Source organism: Leucoraja erinacea, chromosome 16, assembly GCF_028641065.1.
Source record: "Leucoraja erinacea ecotype New England chromosome 16, Leri_hhj_1, whole genome shotgun sequence".
In the NCBI taxonomy this organism is placed as follows: Eukaryota; Metazoa; Chordata; class Chondrichthyes; order Rajiformes; family Rajidae; genus Leucoraja; species Leucoraja erinaceus.
The window spans coordinates 18,377,873-18,393,730 of record NC_073392.1 but is presented as its reverse complement, the minus strand read 5'-3'; the positions used below and the strand labels follow the sequence as shown (position 1 = coordinate 18,393,730).

Here is a 15,858-nt window from a genome sequence, read left to right as displayed (position 1 = left end):
ACTTTGACGCATGTGATCTGCAAAAGGACCAACTGAAAAAAAAATATTTTCCCAAGATTTAAGAGACACTGGCAAGTATTTAGTACCCTGACAAAGAGGGTGGGGAGAGCAAACTCAAAGAGCTAGAGATCCTGAGGTTATATTGGAATGGCTAAAACTATGTTTAGTTCCAAGTTATAGGTTGTTCACCCAGTGTCTTTCAAAGGACAGCAACAATGTCCAAGATACCTTTATCATCATATCATATTATTAAAACTCTGATCTTGGGTGTGGGTGTGTTTTATCGCATCTTCGTGAAAAATCTACGCGGTAATGGTAACGTTTTTACATATTCCGTTAGAGGTTTTTCCCGTGTAGTCCAAAATCTACTTATCTGAAAAATTCATGCTTTATTTCTTGAGTTATTAATGAAAATGTTCAAAGATCTGACAAAACTTTGGATTTTAAATGGTTTTTCCAGTTAAAATCCTTTCTCAGAGCTTCCAACGCGCTTTGATACAAAGTTGCAAGACGGGAACACTCTGATCTTTTCAGCTCAATGGCATCTCACAGCAAGTGCACAATTGCAAAAATGGTGCCATTATATCTCCTGGCAGGCAGGAGGGGGAGGGTCAATTGGTATTGCAATTGGGAAGATGCTATTGGGAATTTTTTTTCAACTCCAGTGCTGAGGAGGCTCACGAACTATGATCTTTGCTGAGGAGTTCGAATCTTACGTTCAGCAACGGGTTGAGTTGGAGGACCACGCCTCCCGTGGGGGCTACGGGTAGGGGATGGGTACGTTGGGGGAGCAGATCCAACGGGTCTGCATTTGGCCTAGTTACTTCTAAAATTGACCTACTTTAGTGTTTGGAGACATAAGGAACTTCAGGTGTTGGAGTAACTCTGAGTCAGGCGGCATCTCTGGAGGACATGGATAGGCGATGTTTCCTCTGTTCATCACAAAGCTGCCATCGGAAACCACGTATTCTTCCTGTATTTGAATGTCTTAATCTTTGGCGGTCTGAAGAACGACAACCGGGGTTTCCAACAGATCTTTATTCAAAAGCTCAGTTTCCAGTATACAGGTTCTCTAGACATGTCTGGCCACAACGGTGGTCAGCGCTGAACTAACGCGCGAAAGCAAAAAACGCACGAAACAAGCAGCCCCTCCCGAGTCACGTGACCGCGGCTTCCGAACGCCGGGTTCGATTTCTGCGTACGCCAGCAGGCGCCGCTACAAATCGATCTTGTCATATCCTCTGTTCTGATGAAAGCAATCTCAGTTTATTTAGTCACCCCATGTAAATATTTGCTCTTTCTTTGCACCTTCCTCCTCCAAGACCCTGACTGCTGTCCTCATGTATGGTGCTCAGAGCCAGACTCTCAATAACCCAACAGCTAAATGTGGCTGGGTAGTTTGTGTGCTTTACTGTGATTCTCCACACATACTTGAATGGAAAACTTTGATCAACGGCCATGCCTCATGGTCTCCACTAACGCTAGTTGTGTAACACACTCAATTCTTGCAGCCATGCAGCTCCTAATATGTCACGAGAATCACTGCCCCCCCACCCCCCTTCCCTTCTGTGAGGTGTGAGCACCTATCGGAATGCAGGTGCCATCAGAAGGTCATTTCCAAATGAAGGAGCAAGAAACTGGAGATGCTGCTTTACAAAAAAAAAATACAAAGTGCTGGAGTAACTCAGCAGGTGAGGCAGCATCCCTGGAGAACCTGGATAGGTGACGTTTTGGGTCCCTACAGTCCGAAGAAGGGTCCCGACCCGAAACATCGCCTATCCATGTCCTCCAGAGGCGCTGCCTGACCCACTGAGTTTCTCCAGCACTCTGTGTTCTATTTTAGTCTTTACCTGATTATCTTGGACTCTCTTCATGGGTTCTTTCAAACCTCCTGTTTGATTGCTGTGATTTTGCGGCTTCTCTGTTTCATGAAAAGCCAATTATGTGAGTTGGTTTCTTGATTTTGGAGCCCTTGTTTTACCGGCAAGGCAACTTTCTTGTTTACACATAATCTCATCACAAGTTGACTGCTGCTGCTGCTGTGGCTTCTTGCTGCTTGGTCTGCTGGTAGGAAAAACAAATAATTGTGGTATGGAAGATTTGAGTGAGAGCATTAATGACCACTCGGAAATGCAGGGCTAATCAAAGTCGGCCAACGTGGGTTTGTCAAGGGCAAATGCTGCCTGACCAATTTGACTCAATTGATGTAATAAAGTGTAACCCAATAAAGATCCCACATGGTTCAGAAGGTTAGGGCTGAGAATGGTCTCAACCTGAAACGCCACCTGTTCCTTTTCTCCAGAGATGTTGCCTGACCTGATAAGTTACTCCAGTAACTTGTGCCTATCTAGGGATGAAGGATCCAGGGTCCATGTCACTTTACGGTGTTTTCCAAGGGCCAACAAGGCGAGTTCACAACTACTCACACACTAGACACCAAAATGCTGGAGTAACTCAGTGGGACAGGCAACATCTATAGAGAGAAGGAATGGGTAACGTTTCTGGTCGAGACCCTTCTTCAACCCGAAATGTCACCCATTCCTTCTCTTCAGAGATGCTGCCTGTCCCGCTGAGTTACTCCAGCTTATGGTGTCTATCTTTAAACCAGCATCTGCAGTTCCTTCTTACACAGTGCTTCCTTCTAATTGCTTGGAGGTCTTCCTGAATGTTCCAGTGCAGTGATTGTTGTTGTTTCTAATCTCCTATTTTAGTTGAGTTTATTATTGTCATGTGTACTGAGGTACAGTGAAAATATTCTTCTGTTGTATTCTCTCCAGTCAGATACAGGATAAAGGCTGTAACGTTTAGTGCAAGGTAAACACCAGCATTTTGTGTCTACCTTTGATTTAAACCAGCATCTGCAGTTCTTTCCTACAAATTTATTCCATAATGGGTTTGGAACAGAGTATAATGGTAAAGGTTTTTTTTTTTTTTGCATTTGGATGCCTGTGGTGTCGCCAAAAGATTGCTGAGGGACCTTTAATGTTTGTTATGTATGTGAATTGCACCTGGATGTGGGAGGCGTGATCAGTAAATTCATGGATGCATTGTTGATAGGGGGCAAGAGAATCTTTGGCTGCAGAGAGATCGTGATGTGCTGAAAAATGGCAGATGAAGGCATGCAAAATGCATTTTTTTGAAACACTAATGAGGTTAGAAAAACACATTGTACGATGAATGGTAAGGAATTTTGGGGAATAGAGGTATCTAGGAGTATATGTCCATAGAGTTAGAGTTATACAACACAAAAACAGACCTTTTCACTCAACTGATCCACACAGGCTAAAGTATCTTCCTGAGCTAATCTCATTTGTCTGCATTTGACCCATTCTTATCCATGTTCCTTTCCAAATTGTCTTTTAAATGCTGCCTTTGTACCCCCCTCTACTGTAGATCTTTGAAGGAGACCACACAGGTAGATAAGAGGGTTGGAAAGAAGATGTATGGGTTATTGGCTTTCATTCGTCAAGGTATTGAATTCCGAAGTGGAGAGGTTCTGTTCTATCCTGATAAAATGTAAATAGTAATAGTTAGAATTTAGCTGTTCACCAAGGCATAATTAGAATATGGTAGGATTGGTGGGGATGTAGAGGAGATTCACCAGCTTGTTGCCTGAGGTGAAGCAATTCTGTAAATAGGAGAGACTGGAGAAGCTCAGTCTTTTCTCCCTGCAGCTGAGGAGGTTAAGAGGATAGACACAAAATGCTGGAGTAACTCAGCTGGACAGCCAGCATCTCTGGAGAGAAGGAATTGGTGGTGTTTCGGGTCGAGGCCCTTCTTCAGACTCTCGATTGAGGTATATAAAGTTGAAAGGGTTATAGATAGGGTAGATTGCAGGAACCTTTTCGCTGTTCCAGAGGTAGATAAAACTAAGACAGGTTTAGGATAAGGGGGAAGAGATGAAGAGGGGATATGAAGGGATCTTCATCATCTAGAGAATGTTAAGTACCTAGAATGCCTGAGAGAGTGGTTGAAGCTGGGTTGCAGACAGCATTTAAGAAATGTCTGGATGAACAAATAAATCCTCTGGCAGAGGGATTGTAGACCAAGTGTTGGGTAATGGGATTAACACAGAAGGTCCACTGATTGGCGTTGATGAGTTGTGCCAAATGTCCTGTTTGCAGGCAGTATGATTTTGTTTCTATACAAGCATCTTCCAGAGGCTCGATTTCAATTAGGTTTGCCTGGATGTATAAATTGAAGGATTACTGCACATTTTAGCAGTCTCTGTGCTTTTCATGATAGCCAGGTTGGGACTGGCCTGTAACTTTGTTTTGACTGCCCATCCATCAGGTGTTAGATTGGTCTTTATTTCCAATTAATTTTGCATGCTTTACGTTTTCCTCTTGTGCTCAGGCCCACACCTCAACTCCAAGTGATGCCCACAGGTTTTCTGGAATAAAAATAGAATGTGTTGGAAATGTATGTCAGGTCAGGCAGCATCGGCAGAAAGAAAAAGCAAGAGTTATTCTTTCACGTTGACAGTCTTCAGCACCTCGGGGGTTTCCTGGATTTGTCCTACCAATACAACAAGCATATGTTTCATTTGATGGTTATGATTTAGTTTTGTTTATAGATACAGCGTAGAAACAGGCCCTTCAGCCCACAGAGTCCGCGCCGACCATCGATCCCCGTACACTAACTCTATCCTTCGCACTAGTGACAATTTACAATTTGCAGAAGCCAATTAACCCACAAACCTGTACGCCTTTTAAGTGTTGGAAGAAACCAGAGTACCCGGAGAAAACTCCCACTGTCACATCGAGAACATACAAATCCGTGCAGACAAGCACTGCAGTCAGAATCTAACCCGGGTTTCTGGCGCTGTAAGGCAGCAACTCTATGCCTGTGCCACTGTGCCACCTTTAGCCATACTATCGTCATGGTCGGTATAGCGATGTTTGGTCTCCTGGATTGCCAGCATCCAACAATTAATTTGTAACTTGTAGAAATAAATGCACACGAGATAAAAAGAGCAGAGCTCAAAAGAACATGCTTCCCCTTTATCGGAGGGCTCCTTGCAGACTTCCTGTCTCAATCCTTGTACAAATATTGCTGTAGCCCGGAGAGCAATTAGTCACATCAAGCAATCTTAAATATATTACAGCCGTAATGCAGCAATTATTCTGTTCAGCAGTTGTACTTTGGTAAATGATTGTGTGTCCTGTGAAAATTGTGTGTACTTTCAAACTGAGCGTTCAAAGACTATTTTCCAAATGTGGAATGTAATAAGAAAATGCTGGAAGCATTCAGACCAGACAGCGTCTGTGGAAGGAGTTGGGGGTCCCTTCTGCTGCCTGACCTGAGAGTTTCCAGCATTATCTGTTTCTATTTAAGATTTCCACCATCTGCAGTTTATTTGATTTTCAGTACCTGGAAGTGGTAAATAATTTTGCCTTGCACTGTGACTTACAATCGAGACGGATTGGGATGAATTATGTAGAACCTGTAGATATTGAGCTTATCACCAGGACCAAAAAATGCTGAAGTGATATAAAGAAAAACAACCCAGTTCTTTATTGAAGTGAATGTGGTGGGATGATCGTGAGTGAAGGGAAACAGGACACTGTGAATATATAAAATATATGCCTATATGGCACCTACCACAGGCTATTTCGCAAAACAAGTATGGAACTTCCCCCCCCCCCCTGTTTGCAGTTCACGATTTTGACGAAAGAGAGTAGCCGTGAATTATCGGTGGAAATCCTGATGGAGGCCTGTATAGCAAAAGAAGAAAATGTGAAAGTGAATCAGGACATCGTAACCTGAAAAGTGAATCAGGACATCGTAACCTTCAAAATCTAATGCATCGGATGTTGCACCCTGGATAAAGACAGTAATCAGGGCATTAAAAGCCACTTCAATCATTGGTACCCTGCATCAAACATTGTGAAAATGTCTGGAAAACGAGCCCTCTAGGACAGTGGGCACTTCATGATAGCTTGCGGAGAGAGTGTAGCTGTAACGAGAGGGTTACCAGGGTGGACCCTTGGAGATCTGTGGGCTGTTGAGGATATTGAGTAGGTCGGGGTGACTTATTGCATAAGGTCAGCACCAGGAGTGTGAACCTTCACCAAGGGTTTGGGCTGAGGAGGTTGTCTGCCTCAAGGAAGGGGAATGGTGGAGGGGGTGGTGGTTCTTAGCATGCACGGCGAGGTGGGTGGATTATCATCAGAGATCTGAGTTTGTGAATCTTCACCACATTTCTCTTCCCACACTCTCACTGCCAATCTTAAGTGGTGCTTTGATAAGGACAGGACCTTGGATCAACAATTGGATGTGAATAAGGGACTTTATTGTGGAGATTGCAGCCTCTACCAATCACTTTGAGGGATCCCAATGTGGCGATCAGGGCCTAAGAGGTTTGGAGGACTCAGATGATTGATTCATTGACAGAGGCGAAGAGCATATATAGCTCTGAGTTTTTAAATAGATCCCAATTCTTGCAAGGTTGGTTTATAAGCTTGTTGAGTGGTTCAGGGGGTGGTGATAAGGTATGTGCATACTGGAGATGGTAAAGGATGGAATGAGTCAGAGACAATTTACAATGGTCTCTATTAGATTAGATTATTACTTTATTAATCCCCTTATTCAGGGGAAATTCAGATGTCCTTGCAGCACACTAATAAAAATACAACATAGCATTCAAGAAGTTTAACATTAAAACATAAAACATCCCCCCACAGAGGTTCCCACTGTGGGGGAAGGCACAAAGTCCAGTCCCCATCCTCTTGTCCACCCAGAGTCGGGCCTATTGAGGCCTCCACAGTCGCCGTTACGGGGCCCGATGTTCCCGGCCGTTCTCGCCAGGTGATGGTACTCCGGCGTCGGTAGAACCCTCAGCAGCTTGGGGTGCCAGGAACGGCCGCCCTCTTACCGGAGACCGCGGCCTCCAGGCCAACAGACCGCGCTGGACGAAGCTTCACACACTGGCGATCTCGGCGAAAGATCCCAGGCTCCGAGATGTAAAGTTCAGCGCCGCAGCTGACCGCTCCACAGAACCACGGCTCCACGATGTTTTTATCGGCGGTCCCAGCATACTGGAGTTCCAGCGCGGCGACCCAGGCAAGGCATCGCCCGCTCCGCGACAGCGCCCCAGCGCTGCGCCGCCGCCAAAGCCGAGGTTCTGGCCAGGTCCCCTCAGAAAACGTCGCTCCAGGACCCGCTGGTAGGTCGCGAGGACAGGTCGAAGGTGTTGCTCGGAGGAAGGCAGCCTCACCGACCAGGTAGGGACTTGAAAAGCAGTTTCCCCCTTCCCCCCCCACCACCCCCCACACATAAAAAGATTAGACCTCCAGACTACACACCTTAACGCACTAAAAATAATAAAAAAGAAGTGAAGAAAACGGACAGCTGCAGGACAGGCAGCCGTACAGGACAGCGCCTCCACCGGTTATCAGGAGCATTCAGCTGATATTCAGCTCTATATTACTCAAAGATGGATGTCCAGCGAGCGACCAATATCGTCTTTCCTAGGAAAATGCAGACTTAACTTTCTCTATAACACTCCATAAATAATTTAACCATCCTGCATGTGACTTGACTCGAAATGGTGTGGCACATAATCTTGACTTGTGCACAGAAATGGTCATTATATTTTTATAATGGGGGAAATGCAATAACCTTTGCACAGTATAATAGAACTGAAGTTCTGGGCTTACTTGTATTAATTTTATGAGTCGGCACTGTGGTGCAGATAAAATTAGAAATGTATTAAGTGGTTTTGACAATTTTAATGTGGGCAAAACTTTGGCACGTATCACATCACAATGCAGAGAGGTGTGAGATTGGCCACGGTTTAAATGAATGCTCAATCATCTTGAGGAAGCAAATGGTCCACACATGGTTACCTGAAACCACTTGCAATGATTAGCAGGTGGACAAAAATGCTGGAGAAACTCAGCGGGTGAGGCAGCATCTATGGAGCGAAGGAAATAGGCAACGTTTCGGGCCGAAACCCTTCTTCAGACTGATGTGAGGGGGGTGTTCAGGAAGAAGAAAGGAAGAGGTGGAGCCAGTGGGCTGAGGGAGAACTGAGAAGGGGAGGAGAAAGTAAGGACTACCTGAAATTAGAGATGCAAACTGCCCAAGCCCATATTTCATGAGGTGCTGCTCCTCCAATTTACGGTGGTCCTCACTCTGGCCATAGACGAGGCCCAGGACAGAAAGGTTGGATTCGGAATGGGAGGGGAAGTTGAAGTGCTGAGCCACCGGGAGATCAGGTTGGTTATTGCGAACCGAGCGGAGGTGTTCGGCGAAGTGATCGGCAAGCCCACGCTTGGTCTCACCGATGTAGAGCAGCTGACATCTAGAGCAGCGGATGTAATAGATGAGGTTGCAGGAGGTGCAGGTGAACCTCTGCCGCACCTGGAAAGACTGGTTGGGTCCTTGAATGGAGTCAAGGGGAGAGGTAAAGCGACACGTGTAGCATTTCTTGCAGTTGCAAGGGAAGGAATGATTAGCAGTTTGGACTCAATGGGAGTTAAAGCAGTCTTTTTGAGGATGCATGAGTTGTTGCTGCAATCTTTTTATTTATTAGGGTGTTCTGGATTCGAACAATGGTTTCTTAACTGTTAAATACAACCTTCCTTTTGTGATGTCATCCTTAACTCATGTCATGAATCTTGCTGCTGCTTGACAACTATTCTCGATTGTTCTAGGAGGCTGTAGCAGACCTATCTCTGTTCAATGGTTCCTTCAGAGTTAGTTGTTGATTTCAAATCTATGACCACCAGATAGTCGAAATGCATGGTCAAGAAAACATTTTGCAGCCAATTTAGTTCATCAAATTTAAAGTTCCTAAGGTTTTCATTGAGTTCTTCGTTGTTGAATACTTGCTGAGCAAACCCCTACTTCATGTGGATTTTCTTTTGTTTCTCACTGGGCAAGACGTGGAATAGAATTTGCAAGAACACAAGAAAACTGGAGCAAGAGTAGACCACCTGACCCTTCAAGCTTACCTGCTGCTCAGTCTGATCATTGCAGATCTGCATCAGCCTCCCTGCTCCTTCTCTATGTCAGATCTCCATAGCCCTCAATTGCCAAATATTTCCAAAAATTCATCTGCCTCCACTTTAAATACCTGCAAAGATCTAATCTCCATAACTTTCTGAGGTAGAGAATTCCAGGCATGAAAAAAAGATTTGTTCCTCAGTTTTACATGATCAGCTTCTTGAAACTGTCCCTTCTTTGCAGTTCTCCTACTCATGGAAACATCTCAACATCTACGCTGTCATGACCCCTTTACAATTTTGCATGTCCCAAGAAAATCACCACTTGTTCTTCTAAACTCTAAATAATATTCGTCCAACCTTTTTGGTTTCTCTTGACAGGGCAAGCCCCCCCCCCCCCCCCCCCCCCCCCTCCTCCTGATGGTACTGTAAAAGATATGGTAGTGTGGTACACCAGAATGGGCCATGAGCAGGAATACTTAGATTAGGGAGACTTCACCTTGAATGAGAAGGGATGAGTGAAGCAAAAACCGACGCGTTCACAGGGGGAATGTACAAACTCCGTACAGACAGCACACATAGTCATGATAGAACCTGGGTCCCTGGCACTGAATGGCAACATCTCTACTGCTGCGCAACCTTGCAGCCCAGATCTCGAGGAGGCACAGTGATACCTACCTTTCACTTTTGCCTCAAACGTCAGCTGTCTCAGCCTTGTTCTGTTCACTTGGTCCTTGTCCTGAAAAAGAGGTGTTGGCGGTCTCAGGCTTATCCAGTCTTTGACTGTGTGCGGGCGTAGACTCACATTTTCTGTGGGCAGATGAGGAGGCACTGCCAATCTCAGGCTTGTCTCAGCTGCTCAGTCATGACCTGAAATCAGGTGCTGGCTGTCCAGGGCTTGTCCCAGCAACTCAGCCTTGATCTCATAGAAGAGGCGTTGGTGGGCTCAGGTTTGTCCTGGTGGCTCAGTCTTCCTAGCCTGCAAAAGGGGAATAGGGAGGCATCCACTTTCTCCAGTGAACCAGGTAAGTTTAAGGGAGCACAGGAGCTAGAGGTCGGGTGAGTGGGAAGGGAAACTTGGGAACTAGAGATCCAGTGAATGTGAAGGGAGCATGTCAAATCATTGGGATTTTAAAATTGCCAGATCGTGGATTATCAAATTTTCACTGCAGTTGTTCTGATGCATTTGCAGCTAAGGAAAACAAGTGAGACATTTAAACCAAAAAGGAATGTTGAAGGCCAAATTTGCCCATCAAATGAGTTTGATCATGAGTGTGTCGAGATTTTCTTCTGTTGAATTTTGAGTCTGGGCGGTCTCTGGCTTTATATTGAGAGGTGGAAATTATATTGAGAGGTGGAGTATATTGAGAGGTGGAAATTATCTTTGGTGTTAAGAAAAAAACCTGATGTTTCTTGTTACCATGAAGAGACATATAGATGTTTCAGACCAGAACAACCGGTTAAACGGTTAAACCCCCTTTTCACGGTGCGACTTGACGCAAGAGGTAACCAGAGTTTGACATCGTGGGAACCTCGTGCGGTAACAGTACGGCATTCGTGGACCACCGTGGCGCTAACGGCAGGTAATCGTGTAACTTGGGTACTCGGGAGAAAATTCAAACATGTTTGAATTTGTCCAAGAGTGACTTGTACACTTGTGGTTGAGCATTGCAACATTTTATGAACGTAGTGGCCAGTGCGATATCCGTAGTAACTCTTGCGGTTACCGTGGGAACTCCTGCGAACGGTGAACCCGGAAGTTGGATAGAGTGAATCCAGCCAGTTTGCTATTTACATACAAATCTAATAAAACTAGCTAACAAGCATTTCATTAATGTCAGTGTGTCTCTTTTTGTCTGAAAGCAGTTTCTAACTGGAGGAACTCCGCGGGCCAGGCAGCATCTACGGAGGGAAATTGACAGGCGAGCCTTTCCTCAGGCTGCCTTATCTCTCTACCCCCCCCCCCCCCCCCAACTCCCACCCACACAAATGCTGGAGAAACTCAGCGGGTGCAGCAGCATCTATGGAACAAAGGAAATAGGCAACGTTTCGGCCCGAAAAGTTGCTTATTTCTTGTGTATGTTTCGGAAGGAACAGCAGATGCCGGCTTAAAGAGAATGAGTTCGACGGCAGGCAGCATCTTTGGGGAGAAGGAATGGGTGACATTTCGGGTCGAGACCCTTCTGATATGCTGCTTGTCCCGCTGAGCTACATGTTGTGTCTATCTTCGTTTTAATCCAGCATCTGCAGTTCCTTCCTGGCCGAACCCGATTGAAAGATGAGAGGCTGGGCGATAGAAATCATTAAATGAATTAAATAACTAGATACCTGTCTAATCGTATCTACAGGATTGGACAGGCTAGATGGAGGAAGAATGTTCCCGATGTTGGGGGAGTCCAGAACCAGGGTCCCAGTTTTACAGTCTACCGTGGGAACTATTTAATTACAGCGGGAAACCTTCAGTTTCCCAGGGGGTCGGGACGGGACTGGAGTTGGGAGGGAAATGTGGGGGAGTCGAGGGAGAGGAGGGGGAGACAGATGGGGGTGTCTTCATTTACTGGCGGTGGGTGTCTGTCACTGAAACAGGCAGGTAAGATTTCGCATCCACCTTGTGTGTGCCTCTCTCTCTCTCCCTCCCTCCCTCTCACACAGACATGAATGGAGGAACTCCGCGGGCCAGGCAGCATTTACGGAGGGAAATGGACAGGCGACCCATTCTTCAGGCTGCCTTATGTCTCTCTCCCCCCCCCAACTCCCACCCACCCACACACGCGAATGCTGGAGAAACTCCGCGGGTGCAGCAGCATCTATGGAGCGAAGGAAATAGACAGCCTGAAGAATGGGTCGCCTGTCCATTTCCCTCCGTAGATGCTGCCTGGCCCGCGGAGTTCATCCATTCATGCCTGTGTGAGAGAGAGAGAGAGAGAGAGAGAGAGAGAGAGAGAGAGAGAGAGAGAGAGAGAGAGAGACAGTCACAGACAGTCCTTTGAAGATAGACACCAGTTGCTTGGAGCAACTCAGCGGGACAGGCAGCATCTCTGGAGAGAAGGAACGGGTGGCGTTTCGGGTCGAGAGCCTTCTTCAGACTGAAAGTTTCACCTCTCAGTAGATCATAAAATAACACAATAATCACGGTCAATGTGAGATACAGTGTTTATTCATATTTGACAAAATAAAAAGACGACTTCTTGCACATATTGAGAGAAGGTGCATCACACCAAACAACATTTGTCTAAAAAAACACAGATTATTCTTCAGCTCATTAAAGAGCTCGGGTGAAAAAAACGAATATAGTGTGTGACAACAAAGTAACATCATTTGTGCCACATGATTAACTACACTACAGTCCACGATGTTCATTCGGGAAAGATCGGGAGACGGACAAGTCACTCGCACAAATGACAGAATTGCCGAGTACCGTGGGAACTCTTTACTCTACCCCCGTTATATCGTGTGATATCGTGCTAGAACACGACCACTCCACTCTGGCTACATCTTGCGTCAAGTCGCCCCGTGAAAACGAGCCATTAATAAGATTGGCATTGATGGTTTTCTTGTCCCACTGCAGGAGAAAGTATCGTATTTTGTATTGAGAGAACAGTTGCAGCAAAATCCTGGAATATGAAGGGTAACAGCCGAACGACATTACCAGCAACAAAAGACTTGGTCATAGAATCATTGACCCAAGAAGCACATCTAGAGATGTTTAAGAGTCAAAGAAACCAAGCTGCTGAGTTTCTTTGACTCTTAAAAGAAAATTTGGCAATGACTGTGATGTTCACCTTTAGTGCATAGCAAGTGGAATTGAAAAGCAGCCCTTCCTTTCATGCTGCTGCTGAAGACCAATTTGAATAAAATAATATTTTTCTTATCCCGCTAGGGGAGAAAGTTGCTTATTTTGTGTTGAGAAAACACTGATGATAGTTGCACCAAAATCCTGCAAAGTGAAGGGTAACAGCCAAAAGGCACCACCAGCAACAAAAGACTTGGTCATAGAGTCATTGAGCAAGAAGCACGTCTAGTCAGCGCGCTGTAGGAAGGATGTGAATGTGCTGGGGAGAGTGCAGAGATGATCGACTGGGACTTTACCTGGTTTGGGAGACTTTATTTCTGGGGAGGGATTAGATAGGCTGGGCTTGTTTTCCCTGAAGCCAAGATTTCTTCCAGTGTCCCAGTGACAATGGGGGAAAATCCACACAGACAGGGCCAGAAATAGGATTTGAACCCAGGTCTCTGGAGCTTTAAGTAGCAGCTCCTCTTTAAGTAGCAGCTCGCTGTGCAAGGTCTTTATAATGAACTGAGGAAGTGAAAACTGGGCAGAGTAGGCAAGAGCCCTATGCTAACACTCATCAGCAGCCAGAATGTAAATACAATTCTTTCAGAGGAAACGAGAAAATAGCTTAGAAGCTGGTTTGCTTTAAAAAGACTGAATTCCTGGCCTATGTGAGGCTTTCAAGGCACACAAAGCATTGTGATGACTCATTTAAGGGTTCAGACACTGTTGTGAACCAGCTAATTCTGAACATGAGATGATTATAGTTGTGTGAATTAAATATTATGGAGTTAAGAAAATACTTTCACATTTTTATTAAACACGCTTGGTTCTTTAATGAATTCTGTCCAGCCAGCTCAATATATATTCACGACTAGAGTTAAAACAAGATTTTAAAACTTTCTTGTGGGGATCAAGAGGCGGAGGCTGGTAATTAATTTAGTTCACTGCCTCCAACGTTTGACTGATTTCTGTGCTCCTAGTAATCATGGTTCATCAGTGGTCAAGGATAGCCTTCTCTGCAGTCTGTTCCCATCTGTAACACTCCACATTTGTGGGCGGCACAGTGGCGCATCGCTAGAGGTGCTGCCTTACAGCGCTGGGCACTCGGATAAGATCCTGAACACGGGTGCTGTCTGCACATAATTTGCATATTCTCCCCGTGATCTGTGTGAGTTTTCTCCGGTTGCTCCGGTTTCGTCCCGCACTCCAAAGACGTACAGGTTTGTAGGTTAATTGGCTTCGGTAAAATTGTAAATTGCCCTACTCTGTGTAGGATAGTGTTAGTGTACGGGAATCGCTGGTCGGAGCGGACTTGGTGGGCCGAAAGGCCTGTTTCCGCGCTGCATCTCCAAACAAAATGAAACTAAACTAAACACCCCCAGTACAAACTCTTTGATTTACTGTCCAGCACATCCTAAACTGTGATCCCAGTTTCTCATGTTTGAAACAATGAAACGTGATTCCAATGATGTGCCATAAGGCTGAAACACACTTGCTTCAATATCTGCCTGGTTAATCATTGTACGATTCATCATTTGCTTTATGGTTCAAGAAACTATTAACCTCTTCTTAAAAGAAATATGAAATCTAATTAAATGAAGAACTGGTTTCTGCAGTACAATGCAGCATGGTAGATATTACATGAAAAAGTGCTTTTGTTTTTGTTACTATATTTCTACACATGGGTACAAATTTTACATTGGATTTCAAATTTGAACCAAGACTTTAAATTTCATTGGATTTTTGAGAGACCAAACCCAGCAGTAATTCATTTCAACGTCGAATTTGGCAGGTTATTTTCATTTCTTTCCATTGAGTTCGAGTGGCTTTTAATGCCAGTCCATAATTTGTGTGATCTGCCCTATTGATCTACTTCAAGCCAAAGGAATTGGATAATAATGGCTGGAAAAATTAATTAATCTCTTATTTGTCAGGACTTTTTAAAGGTAGTGGCAAGGTGAACAGCATGACCTGCACAACCTCAACTATTTGTAAAGCAAATGCCAAACCTGATCATACTGTGCATCATTTCAGTGAAACGTTGCTACACGTGGAAAATCTCCAAGGGATGTGCAGTTCCACAAAACATTTATTTTTATCCCAAGTGTTAAGTGATGAGGGTGGTAGCAGGAAGCACAACATTACATTTGTTTAATAGAAACACAAAATGTTGGAATCATTCAGAAAATCAGGCACCATTTGCTTGAATCATTATTTACATGTGTATAATCTGTGCTGAAGTTCTTCACACCTTCTTGCTTCAATCTGAAATAAAAATAGCAAGAGCTTTCCCTTCTATCTCACTCTTCCCACACTCTCTACTCCAACCCCCTCATCTCACAATTGCTCGCATATCCTTGTGTCTTTTTTAAATACCAATAGCCTTCAACTGTTTGAAATTAGGTAACAGCTGAGTTTTCAAGCCTGAAAATAATTCTTATAAATTTAAAACCTAACGTTGAATTGGCATGTTCTGTGAGATTGTTCCTGATTTAAAGAACTGCTTCAGATTATGCTGGACTTGCATCAGTCTTGTTTCCGAGCAGAAGTGGTGCTTATGATTTTATGGAAATCTCAAAATATGCGATGGATAACAGCTGTCGTAGATTTTGTGAAAATGAGCATAATTATTAGCGTTCTGAACATGATGGAGTCTATGAAAGGGGGGAAATATCATGCTCAACTTTGAGGTAGATTAGTGCTGGTGAATGAAATATTTACACAGCTTCCTTCATGCCAGCACCAGGTGCCGACTTCTGCAGTCATAATACCAAGCTAATACCAAGTTTAGCTTCTTTTAGTCTATCTCCGTGTGCACTGCGCAACATACTACCTCACCAACATCTTCTTCAGAAGTATACCTAAATATGCAAGTGTAGTTCCTTCCACACCCGCTGGTGATTCATGGCTAAATGTACCTTAAACTAGGAACCTGGTTGTGAATCTCCCATTGTCTGAGTGGATTTTGATATCAGCTCCACATTGAAGCGATGTCTACATGTGGAGCAGTTTATATTTAATATTATTACCCTCAGCACAACTCCAACAATGGACACTTGGACTGGCCTTCAGCACCCCATGAGTGGCAATTGTAATTGGCGATTGAACCATCAGTCGATTAGGATGGGCTGT

The 15,858-nt window shown here is 44.6% G+C and overlaps 1 protein-coding gene across 8 annotated transcripts in view; it reads left to right on the top strand.

Annotated features, from left to right (window-relative positions):
* itpr1b (inositol 1,4,5-trisphosphate receptor, type 1b) overlaps positions 1–15,858 on the top strand; it is a 380,201-nt gene that overhangs the window by 223,622 nt on the left and 140,721 nt on the right. The window lies entirely within an intron of this gene.